The sequence below is a fragment of the Equus przewalskii genome, chromosome 7 (genome assembly GCF_037783145.1).
Source record: "Equus przewalskii isolate Varuska chromosome 7, EquPr2, whole genome shotgun sequence".
NCBI lineage: Eukaryota > Metazoa > Chordata > Mammalia > Perissodactyla > Equidae > Equus > Equus przewalskii.
In genome coordinates, this window is record NC_091837.1 from 57,754,060 (window position 1) to 57,768,466 (window position 14,407).

Here is a 14,407-nt window from a genome sequence, read left to right on the forward strand (position 1 = left end):
CATCAGAAAAGAACGTGTCAGGCTGCCAGAGGAAATGAATGGGAGCCCGCCTGATAATACCCAGTGCCGTCGGCCTTGGCCACCTTCCACCCCCGACAGCAGCCCATCTCCTCTTCCTTCCAGCATAAGCTGGTCCCATAGGGAAAACAATGGCCTTTACTCCCAGAACCCATGCATACTAACGAGTACACAAGATACAGCTGGTCCTAAGGCACCTTGGGCTACCCATCCCGAACACCGCGATCCAGAAAGAGCTAGGGCTTGGTCACTTAGTGCACTTCACACAGTAGGTTTTAGGAAAAAAAGAAACACACACACTCCCTTACGCACACACAAAAACCCAGGCACATCGCGCTCATCCTCGGGGGCCCACTGTTCCTCCTGGCAGCTGTGAGGTTTCTGCAATTCGACCCAGGAGACGACCGCTGCCTGAGCCTTTTCCCCAAGAAGAGCCTCAATGCATTGCTCTCCCTTCGGATCCAGCCCGCCTGCCAGCACCCTGCTATGGGGGAGCTGGCCCCTTCACCTAAGCCCCTCCATCAGGAGATGTTCTCCTATTTTGAACACCATAAGGGACATCTGATGACGGGGGTGATGCCTGGTGGGGGAGGGAAGAAGGGTGGAGGAACCATGGGGAGGGGTGAGGGAACAGGGTGGAGGATAGTGCTTTCCTGGAAGGCAAATAAGAGTCCGCGGATGGAGGCCGCAGGGTGCACTTTCTGGCTTAAGGTGTGTGGGGGAAGTACCTGAGGGTCCGATGGAGGGACACGAAGAAGATTGGCTGGGATGCGCTGAGCTTCACTGGAAACTCAGAGAATGGTGGTACCAGACCCAACGCACTGCAACCATGACCACGCTTCCCAGAGAAAGCAGAATCTCGCGGGAACTCGGAAGATCTACGAGGCCGACAGGGGTCCTGGGATGAGAAACACCTGGGTGCCCGGGGCCCCTTGTCTCAGACTCCTCGTTAAAGTGTTTGGTTCTGGTCACCTATCAACTAGACCCCACTTCTCATCGACGCCTTATCCCCTCTCCCCTCCTCAGAGTCACAGTACAGCGACGCCTGCCCCAGGGGCCCAGCCAGTGCCCCCAAAAGGCTTGGGCCCGAAGACTGCAGGCCCGGGGCAGCCCGAGGCCAGAACAGACGAATGAACTGCGCATGTGTAGCGCAAATCTAGAGCCTCCCGGGAGGCTTAAGGCCCCGGGGGAGCAACTGAAGCTTCAGGTGCAGAACGCTGGGACCTCCGTCCAGTGTCTGCCAAGGTCCAAGGCCGCAAGCACCGAAGGCGCCTTTCCATTCTGAAATTTTCAAGTTCACTCATTCCCACCCCCCCCCCCCCCGCCGCCCCCATCCTCTTTGCTCTACTGTTGAGCCCATCCAATGAGCTTTTCATTTCAGTTATTGCAATCTTTTAGTTCTAAAGTTTCCATTTGGGTCTTCTTTCCTGTATCTTCTGTTTCTTTGCTGAGTCTTACTATTTGCTGAGAATTTTTATTTTTTCATTTATTTCAAGCAAGTTCATAATTGCTCATTGAAGCATTTTTTTTTTATGGTGGCTGCTCTAAAATCCTTGTCAGATAATAATAAAATGCGTGTTGTGTCAGCATTGCTGTCTGTTATCTTTTCTCACTCAAGGTATGACAAGTGATCTTCGCTTGGGCAGTCTTGCTGGCTGCCTCTTTCCTGATCCTTTAGCTGAAGGGAGCAGGCTTTTCGCGGGGGACGGGGAGGAGGGGTGTCTGTGCTCTTTGGTGTCTCCAGGTTGCCGGCTTCTCTAGCACGCAGTCTAGGCATATAAGGCAGAACGGAAACGAAAACCAAAAAAACAGAGAATTCACTGTCATTTTCCCCTTAGGTCCTAAGTCCCTAGCTGATCTGCCTTCTTCTCTCCACCTTTTAGTGTCTTCTTCTTTTCGTTTTATATATGAGATAGGGTTTTTAGTTGTACTTAGCAGGACAAATAGGGAGAAGTGTGTTTATTCCATCCGGAACTCTTTATTCCAGTGTGATTGTTGTCTAGAACTATAAATGCCCCTTTTCATTCAACATTTTTTAACATTTTAATGTTCCTGAAGTTGGGACATGTGTACATGCAATGCAGTCTCCTTTTATGAACTCTGTGGCACACTTCACTGTTGTGCTTGGTTTATAGGCGGTCTGTACCTTTACCATCGGTATTGGTTTTCTATGGCTGCTGTAGCAGATTACCAAAAACTTAGTGGCTTAAAAAACACAAATGTATTGTCCTGCAGGTTTGTTGGCTAGAAGTCTGACACGGGCTAAAATTAACGTGCTGGCAGGGCTGTGTCCCTTTCTGTAGGATCTAGAGGAGAATCTCTTTCTTGCTTTTTCCAGCATCTAGAGGCTGCCTGCATCCCTTGGCTCATAGTCCCCTTCCTCCATCTGCAAAGCCAGCAATGGCAGCTCAAGTTCTCACGTTTTATCACTCTGACCTCCTCTTCTGCCTCCCTTTGTTTAAGGACCTTTGTAATTACAATGGGCCCAACTGGATAATACAGGATAATCTCTCTATCAGTGTCAGCTGAATAGCAACCCTAATTCCATCTGCAAGAATCTTAATTCTCCTTTATCATATAACCTAACCTACTCACAGTTTCTTGGGATTAGAATGTAGACATCTTCGAGGGGCCGTTATTCTGCCTACCACACCATCTGATTTAATGTAGGTGAATACACTTGGTGGACGTCAGCTCTGATTCTGGTAGTAGTATCCTAATAAGAATAACAAGGAAACACCAGAACTCTGGGAAGCAGGTATCATTACTGCTACCTCTCTTTGCAGATAGAAAAATTGAGGTCCTGGAAGATTTAGTATCTTTTCCCAGGTCACAAGACTGTTGCTGTGGGGTTTCCTAGAGCAGGATTGGGGCTTCAGGGTCAAATGCCTGAAGCAGGCATCTTTCCAGGCAGAGGAGACCCCCTCCCCACCACCGTGTGTTGGCAGCCCCTTCTGCACCAGAAAACGTCCAGTTCTCAGAGTCAGAAACTGCTGAATTCAAAACTGGCCATGAAAAATCAAAAGGACCCCTGCCTTCCAGAACCTGTGGGAACAGTCTAGCCCTACCTGAGACACATCACTGCTAAGACTACAGCCTCAGGTCTCCCTGACCTCTGTGTCCTGGGTTGGGGAAAGAGGGTTGTCACAGTGAGAGCTAGTGGTGGGATGAATGCTGCAGTGACACCTCCCCACCCTTCCCCGGGTCCCAGGTCTTAGTGACCAGCCCAATATGTGATGTGTCCCTTGCTTGAGGGAGGGCTGCATGGAGGCTGACACCATGCTGAGTAAGAGCAAGGGCATCCAGGGGATGTGGCCCCAACTCACCCACCCCTCCTGGGCCATAGTCCGCCATAGAACATGTCAGCTTTAAGGGAACAAGTGGTAGTTGCATACCGGGCCAACTTGTGTAGCAGGCAGTGGGGAGAGAGCATTGGCTCCATGATCCCACTTCCTCCCACCTGGGCTCCCCTCCATTGGTCTCTGTGAAGCAATCTTTAAGGGGGTCTGGGAGGCACTCTATGGGTACCAGGGGTTAGACACTCCAGTAACCCAGGAGAATTTCCCCTCACAGCTGAGCTTGTCACCCACCAAAATGCCCTTGGAGGAAGCCTAAAGAAGAGTTCTCAAAGTGTGACCCCTGGACTGGTTAGGAGTCAAGTTCTCGGGCCCTACCCAGACCTAATGTATCAGAAGCTCTGGGGTTCACTCTGATGCACTAGAGTTTTTGTTAAAGCATAATTTTTAACAAAAAGTAAAACTATGACTCTGATAGATATAAAATGAACATGTGTCAAAGATTTTATTTAACTCATTATCAAGAAAATCTGTGGGATGTTACAATCAGTTCAAAGGAAAAACCAAGAACAAACACATTTAAACCTCAGAAATATTGAAATGAACTTGCAAATGGATCCAAAATTGGCTTTTCCACATGGAGGAAGCGTTGTCTCTCCAGCAGAGAATGTTCATTTGCTTGTCTGTGGTCAAGAACCATTTTGCATTGTTATGAGTCATCCACAATTAACAGAGTTATAAAATAGTACTGCCGTATTAAAAGGCCAGAATCAGATAACCCCAAAGGCTGCAATTTGCACAATAGATCCCCTGAAAGCACACATTTTCCCCTGCATTTGAGAATCCCCAGCTGAAAGGACCCAACAGAATTTGCTGCCCCCATGACGAGGCCTGCTGGGGGCAACACCCTCAGTGAAGCCCAGGACTCTTAGTTAACCCTGGAAACCCAGCCCCATCCCCTTCCTGATGAGTGAGAGAGGCTCGGGCAGCCCCTTGAGTTGCATGTTGCTTGTCACCTTGACAAGGACTTTGGATTCCCACAGTGAGGACCATCATGGCATCATAGTAACAGTAACACACCACTGAATGCCTCCAAACCCGCTGGGAGCAAGCAATTTCTTTTGTTGGAGTCTATAAAATAACTTGCTTCTAAAAGGCATGAATTTGCCAGGGAATACCCAGCTTTAATTACCAACAGACATTGCCAGACATTGCAGGTCTTTAGAGCAAATATCTACCCAAATGACTGGAATTGTCTCTAAAACCTCAAAGTGTGGCGTTTTTATGGCTTTCCACCTATTTTTAGCAGTGGGAAGCAAGGAGTCAGAGCTGCTGGAGGAATCCAGCTTTTGTGAAAGGACTACAGTGAGAGAGACTTAGGCATGGGGCATGGGAGGGCTGGGGACAGACCACAGGAGCTGCAGTCACCCATCACCTCTGCCACCAACCCTGCCATGTGTCATCGTGTTTGACTTTTCTCAGCCTGGCCCAGATCCCCACTCTGCAATGACTGAGATGGGAGGGCGCTGGGGAAGGAGGCCCCAGTGTGGTTTAATTACAGAAATAGTGCTCCATGAGCCAGAGCAGGGCAAGCAGACGGAGGCCAATGTCATTCCCAGATCAAATAATGCACCCCCGACAAAGCAGGGGGAACTTCTTAGAGCAGAAAATATGCCCAAAAGCAACCACACAGTGCCTGGCACACAGTAGTTCCTCAAGAAATGTGTTTAACCAATCTTGACGGCATTCATTATGCCCTGTTCTTGTGGACACTGGACTCCCTACCCCTCTTTTATCCTGCAGGAGGGGGTTTACCCTCAGCTTAAAATTGACCAGCTGATCTAGGCCGCTGGGGAGGCCACAACAGAGCAGGCTCAGTGCGGCCTGTGCACAGGCCCCACAGGAGCACGCACTTATGGCCTGGAGAGTCAGAGCTGGGTGTGGAGGGGCATGGACAGAAGGGACAGTGCCCCTGGAGAGGCCAAGATGGTGAGCGGGGGAGGGGCACAGCTCCAAAAGGCTAAAATGGAAAAAAGGACATCCAGGAGTTTCCCAGTCTGGGTTCCATGGAATCTTAAAAGGTGTTCTGTGGAAAATGGATACTCCAGTTACAAGGTCTGGGAAACTATGGGTTGGACAAATTTAGGCAAGTGTCTCTTGTTTCGCTGGGTCTCACCAGGGGTGACTCCAGCCAGGGATGCAAGATAAGGGTGCCAGATTCTGTGAGCAGAGTGTCCTCTGGAGGAAATACCTATGGATGCAATAGGCAGGCTTGTCTAGGCCAACCCCTCCTTTCCAGATAAGGACCCTGAGACTCCAGGGAGGCTGAGAGGCTCATCTGGGGCCTGCTGAGCTGTGAATGGGTCCCTATCCTGAGAGAGAGAGGAAGCGCCTTCTCCTCACTTGCCCACAGTGTCTCTGGGGGTCAGGGACCATGCCCAGAGCCCTTGGAGTTGGAGCTGGGGCCAGTTGGCACAGGGTCAACTCCAAGAGGAGCCTGTAATGGGGAGCCCTAGCAGTCCCCTTGCAGGTGGGTGCTGCATGTGGGGTGCAGCCAAGTGGATTCCTTTGTTCCGAGGACACGGCATGAGGAAATGCGGACTGTGGAAGACAGGATAATGAAGGAGCTGGCTAAGGTGGCTTCCCCCCAAGGTGGTCCCTGAGGAACCTAGGGGTCCCCTAGAAGTCAGGGGGCTTCCAAACAGACAGGCCTAGGGTCTCTGTCCTGGCCCTTTCGCTGGTCTGAGTCAGTGGCCCCAGAGTGAGTCTCTGGGCTCTAGCCTCATCTGCCACAAGCACTGGAAATAATGGTGGAGGGCCTTAGCTCTGGGATTGGCCCAAGAGATGCTCAGCCCGCTTCCTCCCACCAGCCCTGATAGTGCCGTGGGGGCTGCCAGGAGGGCAGCCTGGCTCACTGCATCCTGCAGGAGGTGAGCAAACGTCAGAAGTCCCATGTTTGGACTCCCTGATCCCCAGGGTCTCGAAAGGGTCTGGGCAGTGTCTACTTCCACTCCTGAGTCCAGCCCTGCACCTCAGGCCCCGGACTGCAGCCTGGTTGGGACTTCCTTTGGGCTATTATAGCACATCCTGACCCGGTCTTTCTGCCACCTGCCCCCTCTCCCTCCACTCCACACACACACCCCTGGCGGCCAGACTCATCTTTGAGCAGGCAGTCAGTTAACACTGGGCTCCAGCTTTTGTGCAAGCAACGGGCAAAGAACGCTGAGCAAGATCCACACTTCATCCTTAGGAATACTGGGGCCCAACACAATGGTGGGCACAGAGCAGGCTCTCCATACAAGCTTGCTGGCTGACTGACTTCCTTAGCAATGAACAAGATGTGTGTGGATGCTGCCCACATATTCTCACAGTCCAGCAGGGGAAACTGGTGTGAATTAAACAATTGCAAATGATTAAGCTAATAATTGCCAGCATGGTAATGACCAGGAGAGAAAAGCACGGAAATCTGTGGGAGCCGCGGTCTGAGCTGGGCGGGTGGGGAGTGGCCAGGTAGGCTTCCCTAAGGAAGTGAGATTTAAGCTCAGACCTGAAGGAAGAGAAAGAGCTGGCTGATTAAAGAGCAGAAGAAAGAACTTTCCAGCTGGAGGGAATAGCATTTATGGGACCCTGAAGCACAGCTACCATCATAGCTCTCTCTCAGCTTAGATTCCCTCAGAGGCTCCCTGTGACCACCGTCCAGCAAAACCCACACTCCTCACCTGGGCCCCCTGCACTCAGACCAAGCCCTTCACTCAGACTCCTATCCTGCTGCTCTCCATGAGAGCTCAGGACCCAGCCAGATGGGCTGTTGTCCCCAGAGCCTGCCTTGTGCCTGAGGCTCTTTGCCTTGGCCCTGGTGCTGAGGCTCCTGGGGCTGCCCTTTCCTCTCATCTCCACTTGTTCCAATCCTTCCCTCGGTTCTGGTTCCGGGTGAGGTAGAGTAGGCACACCCCACCCTGTGTGGCCCACTGAATGCAACTGTACCCCTTGGACAGCACGCACGGAGCAGCTCTCTGAGGACTGGCATAATAGTGTTACCAGTGCAGTGGGTTCTTGTTGTCCCCCAGGATAGAAATCAAGAGCGACAACAAATGGGAGTAGAAAAGTAGAAGTTTATTAGCTTGTGCACAAGAGAGGCACAAGGGAGCCGGTGTGGAAAGGAAAGGGGCGAGTGACCAGCTCATTTGAGAGCGGGATTGTGGGGCTTTTATTAGACAAGGGCTGAGGAGGAGGGCCTTGTCATGGCATGTAGGGGTGGGGTTTTTCTTGCACTTGCACTGTTGTTCCACATGCCACCACATGTGTTGCATGTATCAGTAGCATGCTAGCTCTCCAGCCCTGGGTGTGATTTTTACTATGGTAATGGGGCTAGGGTCACCTTCAGTCAACCCCTGGGTGTTAGGGTGCGTGCATAAACCCAAGAAAGTCCCAAGCCTGCAGAATGTGGATCTTGGTCTCTGTCTGATTCTCCCAGCTTGCCAATTGGTTAGGGGCCTTATCTTGTTAGGCCAGGGGTCTTTTGTCAGGCTTGTTCCTGTCTCAGTAGCAGGTGGATTGGGGAAGGAGAGCGGAATATGAAGCACCCAGCACCAGCAATGAGTTCACTGCTTCTGTTCTCCACTATCCCCCTGCCTGGGCTCGAGGCAGCCCCAGACCTGCCAGTGGATCTGGGCAGCAATGGCTGTGATCTGGGCAGTGAAGGGCTTGATCAGCAGTTTGATTCTAGTCGCTCTCATCAGAGAATCCTTACTGAGTACATCTGCTTGGTGACACAACTATCCCACCAGCGGTGGTGATTTGTTTCCACACTTTGCTGCCCCAGAGGGGTATCTGTAATCCGTCAGTCCAGAGTCTTCCCCACAGCAGGCCAGATGGACAGGCCATTGGTAACAGCTCAGAGTCAGTAAACATGGAGCAAGGTTCGTCGAGGGGCATATTGGCCAGAGCAATTAGGACTGCAGTGAGCTCTGCCTCCTGAGCAAACAGTCATGGACACTTTCTGCTCCAGGGAGACAGTGCAAACAGCTGCAACAGTGCCGTAGCCCCATCAATTTGACTAAATCACCAGTGCACCAGGCCAAGCAATTTAGGGGAATCTTTGTGAATCGAGGACCCCATTGAGTCAGTGACTTTGCTTTGGGGACATAGTGGAATGTACTGTTTCCCCTAAAAGGGTTGCTGTCACTTTTTCATGTAAAGCTGAGATGCTAATAGAGCTAGGCATACTGGTTCTAGAATATGCCATTTCCTTTTGAACAGAGAGGGCTGTTGGGCTCTTTCTGCCTTGTTAGTCATTGAATCTGAGTTGACCCATCCCCAAAATGGGGATGTCAGGCTAAAGAGTCACAAGGCATCCATGAGTCAGGCATGCCGTTTCAATAAGAGCTTGGTAATAATTTCCTCCAAAAAAAGAAAAAACACTGTTACAGACAAAGAAGTGTACTTGGAGCCTTGTCCGCCAGGTGGCACTGTTATTCTAGGAAACGCCTCTGAGTAGTCTGGCAGCCATTAAATCTTTAAATTTAAATCTGCTGTAATTCTACACTGTTTCTGCTGACCACCAGGGATGGTTTGTAGAGGAAAGAGTGGAGGGGAGGTTGCAGTCTACACGTGCTTCTAGCACTTCTGTACGTGCAGCGATCCCACATGGGAGAGTCCCCTCTGACAACAGGACAGGAAGCACAGACACAGAACACATCAGTTCCTACTATCCGTTCAGTGGTGGCAGCCGCAACCACAGTGCAGTGAATCAGCCCACAGGGTCCAGCCCACAAGGCCGCTTAGGGTTTCCTTACCCTCTGCAGACTTCACCAAAACCCCATCAGTTGAATTCAGGAAACTTTTTTCTCCATGGGAACATGGACCAAGGGGTCTAACACACACAGCAGCCAGGGACTATAGCAGCATGAGTCTCTAACACCAGGAGACTGTGTTATCCCCTGGCTGAGAGCTCAGGACACACAGGGGGTGGTGGAGGCTAGCCCATGGGGGACAAGGGAAGCAGCAGGAAGGAAACTTAACGTCAGCTTCTTTCCTCCCCTCCTCAGGAGTCTATTCCTGAGTGTGGGCACTTCTTCCTCCCAGCGTCTGATGCATGGGCCCACAGGCTTCCTTATTCCTCTGTACAGGCCACCCCCTTCCAACCTGCAGTCCTCAGTGCTTTGGAGGAACTGTCCCTTCCCCCATACCAAGTGACAGGGCTTTGCAGTCTTGGCACACACAGTAGGAGATGCAGGAGAGCAAGAAGCTCAAGGAGAATCGTCTTTCCCAACACTGAAAACATTATTTAAAAAGATAATGTGGAAAACATATTAGGGGCCAGCCCAGTGGCTGACTGGTTAAGTACGTGCACTCGGCTTGGTGGCCCAGGGGTTTCGCTGGTTTAGATCCTGGGACTGGACCTAGCACCACTCATCAAGCCGTGGTGGGGCAGAGTGCCACATAGCACAGTCAGAGGGACCTACAACTAGAATATACAACCAGGTACTGGGGGGCTTTGGGGAGAAGCAAACAAAAAGAAGATTGGCAATAGATGTTAGCTCAGGTGCCAATGTTTAAAAAAAAATTAGATAACAATGTGGAATACTAAAAAAAAAAGTTCAAGTAACCCAGAGAAAGATAGGAAAGGGAAAACAGAGGAATGAAAAACAAGGGGAACAAACAGAAAAAGATAAAATGGGAGGCTAAGATCCAAACATACCGATTATGTTAAATGTAAGTGCAGTAAACACACTAATTAAAAGATAGAGATCGGCAGAATGGACTTTTTAAAAACGACCCAAGTGCATGCTGTCTACAAGAAACTCTCTTCAAATATTATGAGGTTAAAAAGAAAAAGTATGAAAAAAACTATACCATGGAAGCCCTAACAAACCAAAGAAGGGCGACCATATTACTATCAAAGTAAACTTCAGGGCAAAAGAAATTACCAGAGTTAAAGAGAGACGTTACATATTGATAGAAGAATCGATTCACCAAGAAGGCATAATAATTCTAAATGTATCTGAGGATAGAGCCTCAAGATAGAAGAAGCAAAAATTGTCAGAGCAGAAAAGGAGTAAATATATCCACAATTATACTTGGAAACTGCAACACTCCTTTCTGTGTAATATGTAGAAATAGTAGACAGAAAATTAACAAGGATAAAACTGAACAATATTGTCAACTAACGTGAATTAATTATTTACAGAACACTCCACACAATACCAGAAGACTACACAGTCTTTTCAAGTGCATGTGGAACATTAACGAAGATAGACCATATCATGAGTTGTAAATCAAAAAGGATTGAAATTATACAAAATATGTTTTCTGACTATAATGGAATTAAACTAGAAATCAATAATAGGAGGATAATGGAAAAATCTCCAAACACTAGGAGAGAAACAACACACTTTAAAAAAAGAAATCTCAAAGGAAATTATAAAATATATTAAAATGAAAGAAAATTAATATATAACTTATCAAAATTTGGGGGGATGTAGCTAAAGGAGGAGGGGAATTTACTGCATTAAACCCTTATATTACAAAATAAGAAATGTCTCAAAGCAGCTATCTAAGCTTCCCTCATAAGAAACTGAGGAGTGTGGGAAGGGAATAAAATAAACCCAAAGCAAGTAGGAGGAAGGAAATAATAAAGAGCAGTTATTAATGAAATTGAAAAACGGAGAAAATGAATAGATGGTTCTTTGAAAGACCAATACAATTAATGTACCTCTAGTCAGACTGACAAACAAAAAAGAGAGAAGACAGAAATGACCAAACCAGGAATGAGAAAGAGAATAAAACTATAGACCCCATAGACATTAGAACAATAATAACATCCCTATGCAAATGAATCTGACAAACTACATGAAATGGACCAAATCCTCAAAATCCACAAACTATCAAAACTCACCCAATGTGAAACAGATAACTTGAAGAGTCCTACAGCAATTTTAAAAGTGGAATCTATAGTTTTGGGTTTTTTTTCAATTTTTACATTATTGCTTGTCAGTCATGTTGTAGGTGTACCACTTCACCCTTTGTGCCCACCCCCCACCCCGCCTTTCCCCTGGTAACCAATAATCTGTTCTCTTAGTCTACATGTTTAACTTCCACATGTGAGTGGAGTCATACAGAGATTGTCTTTCTCTATCTGGCTTATTTCACTTAACATAATACTCTCAAGGTCCATCCACGCTGTGTGAATGGGACAATTTTATTCTTTTTCATGGCTGAGTAGTATTCCACTATATATATATACACCATATCTTCTTTATCCAATCATCAGTTGTTGGGCACTTACATTGCTTCCACATCTTGGCTATTGTAAATAATGCTGCAATGAACATAGGGGTGCATGGGACTTTTGGAATTGCTGATTTCAAGTTCTTTGGATAGATACCCAGTAGTAGGATGGCTGGGTCATATGGTATTTCTATTTTTAATTTTTTGAGAAATCTCCATACTGTTTTCCATAGTGGCTGCACCAGTTTGCATCCCCACCAGCAGTGTATGAGGGTTCCTTCTTCTCCGCAACCTCTCCAACATTTGTTACTTTTTGTTGTGGTTATTTTTGCCATTCTAATGGGTATAAGGTGATATCTTAGTGTAGTTTTGATTTGCATTTCCCTGATGATCAGTGATGATGAACATCTTTTCACGTGCCTGTTGGGCATCCGTATATCTTCTTTGTAGAAATGTCTGTTCATGTCTCCTGCCCATTTAAAAATGGAATCTGTAGTTTTAAACTGTACTTTAAAAATCTCCAAGCCCTGAAGTTTTCGTTGATAAATTCTTTTCTTTTAATATAACAGCTTTTTTGGGATATAATTCACAGACCACGCAATTCACACATTTAAAATCTACAAGTCAATAGTTTTTGGTATATTCAGAGTTGTGTAGCCATCACCACAATCAATTTTAGAACATTTTTTATCACTCCAAAAGGAAATCCTGTATCCATTAGCAATCACTCCCATTTCCTCCCAACTCTTCAGCCCCAGGTGACCACTAATCTACTTTCTGTCTTGATGGATTTGCCTATTCGGGACATTTCCTATGAATGGAATCACACAATATGTGGTTTTTGTGACTGGTCTCTTTCTCTTACCATAGTATTTTCAAGGTTCATCCATGTCGTAGCGTGTGTAAATACTTCATTCCTTTTTATGGTCAGACAATAGTCCATTATATGGATGTACCACATTTGACTGATCCTTTCATCGTGATGGGCTTTTGGGTTGTTTCTACTTTTTAGCTATCATGAATAACACACCTACAAACATTTGTGTACTAGTTATACGTTTTCATTTCTCTTGAGTATATGCTTAGGAGTGGCATTGCTGGGTCATATGGTAACTCTATGTTTATCTTTTTGAGGAACTGACTTTTCCAAAGCAGCTGTATCATTTACATTCCCACCAACGGTATATGAGGTTTCCTTACAACACTAATTATAATTTGTCTTTTAAAAAAAATCTGGCCATTCTAGTGAGTGTGAAATTGTATCTCATTATGGTTTTGATTTGCAATTTCCTGATGGCTAATGATGTTGAGGCCTCTGTTCATCTGCTTATTGGTCATTTATATGTCCCCTTGGGAAAGATATCTATTCAGACTCTTTACCTGTTTTTTAATTAGGTTATTTGTCTTTTGTTATTGAATTGCAAATTTTCTTTTTTTTCTTTGCTGCAGAAGATTCATTCTGAGCTAAGAAGCACTGCCAATCTTCCTCTTTTTGTATGTGAGCCGCCACCACAGCATGGCCACAGACAGGTGAGGGGTGTATGTCCACGCCCAGGGTACCAAACCCGGGCTGCCAAAGCACAGTGCACCAACTAACCACTAGACCCTGGGGCTGGCCCGCAAGTGTTCTTTATGTATTCTAGATACAAGTCCCTTATCAGATATGATATTTGCAAATATTTTCTCCTATTCTGTAAGTTGTCTTTTCACTTTCTTGGTGGTCTCCTTAGAAGCAAAAAAGTTTTTAATTTTGGTGAGGTCCATTTAATCTCTTTTCTTTTGTTGCTTGTGCTTTTGGTGTCACATCTAAGAATGCTTGCTCGAATTCAAGGTCATAAATGTTTACGCCTACATTTTTTTTCTAAGAATTTTATAGTTTTAGCTCAACATTTAGGTCTAGGATCCGTCTAAGTTAATTTTTTTTTTTTTGAAGATTTCAACTCTTCTTTTTTTTTTAAAGATTTTATTTTTCCTTTTTCTCCCCAAAGCCCCCTGGTACATAGCTGTGTATTTTTAGTTGTGGGTCCTTCTAGCTGTGGTATGTGGGATGCCACCTGAGCATGGCTTGATGAGCAGTGCCATGTCGGCTCCCAGGATCCGAACAGGCGAAACCCTGGGCCACCAAAGCGGGGGTTGCAAACTTAATCACTGGGCCATGGAGTCGGGCCCTGAGTTAATTTTTATATATGGTGCGAGGAAGGGATATTTGCTTGTGAATATCCAATTGTCTCAGTACCATTTACTAAGAAAACCGTTCTTTCCCTATTTAATTTTCTTGGCACCCTTGTTGAAAATCAATTGACTATAAATATGAGTGTTTACTTCTGGACTCTCAAATCTATTTCATTGGTCTGTATGTCTATCCTTATGCCAGTACCACACTTTCTTGACATTGTAGCTTTGTAGTAAATTTGAAATGAGCAAGTGTGTGTCCTCCAACTTCGTTCTTCTTTTTCAAGGTTGTTTTGGCTATTCTGGGTCCTTGGCATTTCCATATGAATTTTAAGATCAGATTGTCAATTTCAGCCAAAAAGGCACTTGGGATTTCACAGGGATTGTGCTGAAGCCGTAGATTAATTAGGGAGTGTTGCCACCTTAAAAATACTAACTCTTCCAACTCATAAACATGGTTTGTCTTCATTTATTTAGGTCTTCTTTAATTTTTTTCAAAAATGTTTTATAGTTTTCAGTGTTCAAGGCCTGAGCTTCTTTAAATTTATTCCTGATTTATTTTTTCATGCTATTATAAATGGAATTTTCTTTCTTTTCTTTCTTTCTTTCTTTTTTTTTTTTTTTTGAGGAAGATTAGTCCTGAGCTAACTACTGCCAGTCCTCCTCTTTTTTTTGCTGAGGGAGCCTGGCCC

At 46.4% G+C, this 14,407-nt stretch overlaps 1 long non-coding RNA gene across 1 annotated transcript in view; it reads right to left on the reverse strand.

Annotated features, from left to right (window-relative positions):
• The window catches only part of LOC139084853 (uncharacterized), a 50,395-nt gene extending 49,429 nt beyond the window's left edge, over window positions 1–966 (reverse strand). The window contains exon 1 of the long non-coding RNA XR_011542681.1: window positions 747–966. This is a non-coding gene — a long non-coding RNA (uncharacterized lncRNA). The remainder of the gene's footprint in view (window positions 1–746) is intronic.
• Window positions 967–14,407: the final 13,441 nt, after the last annotated feature.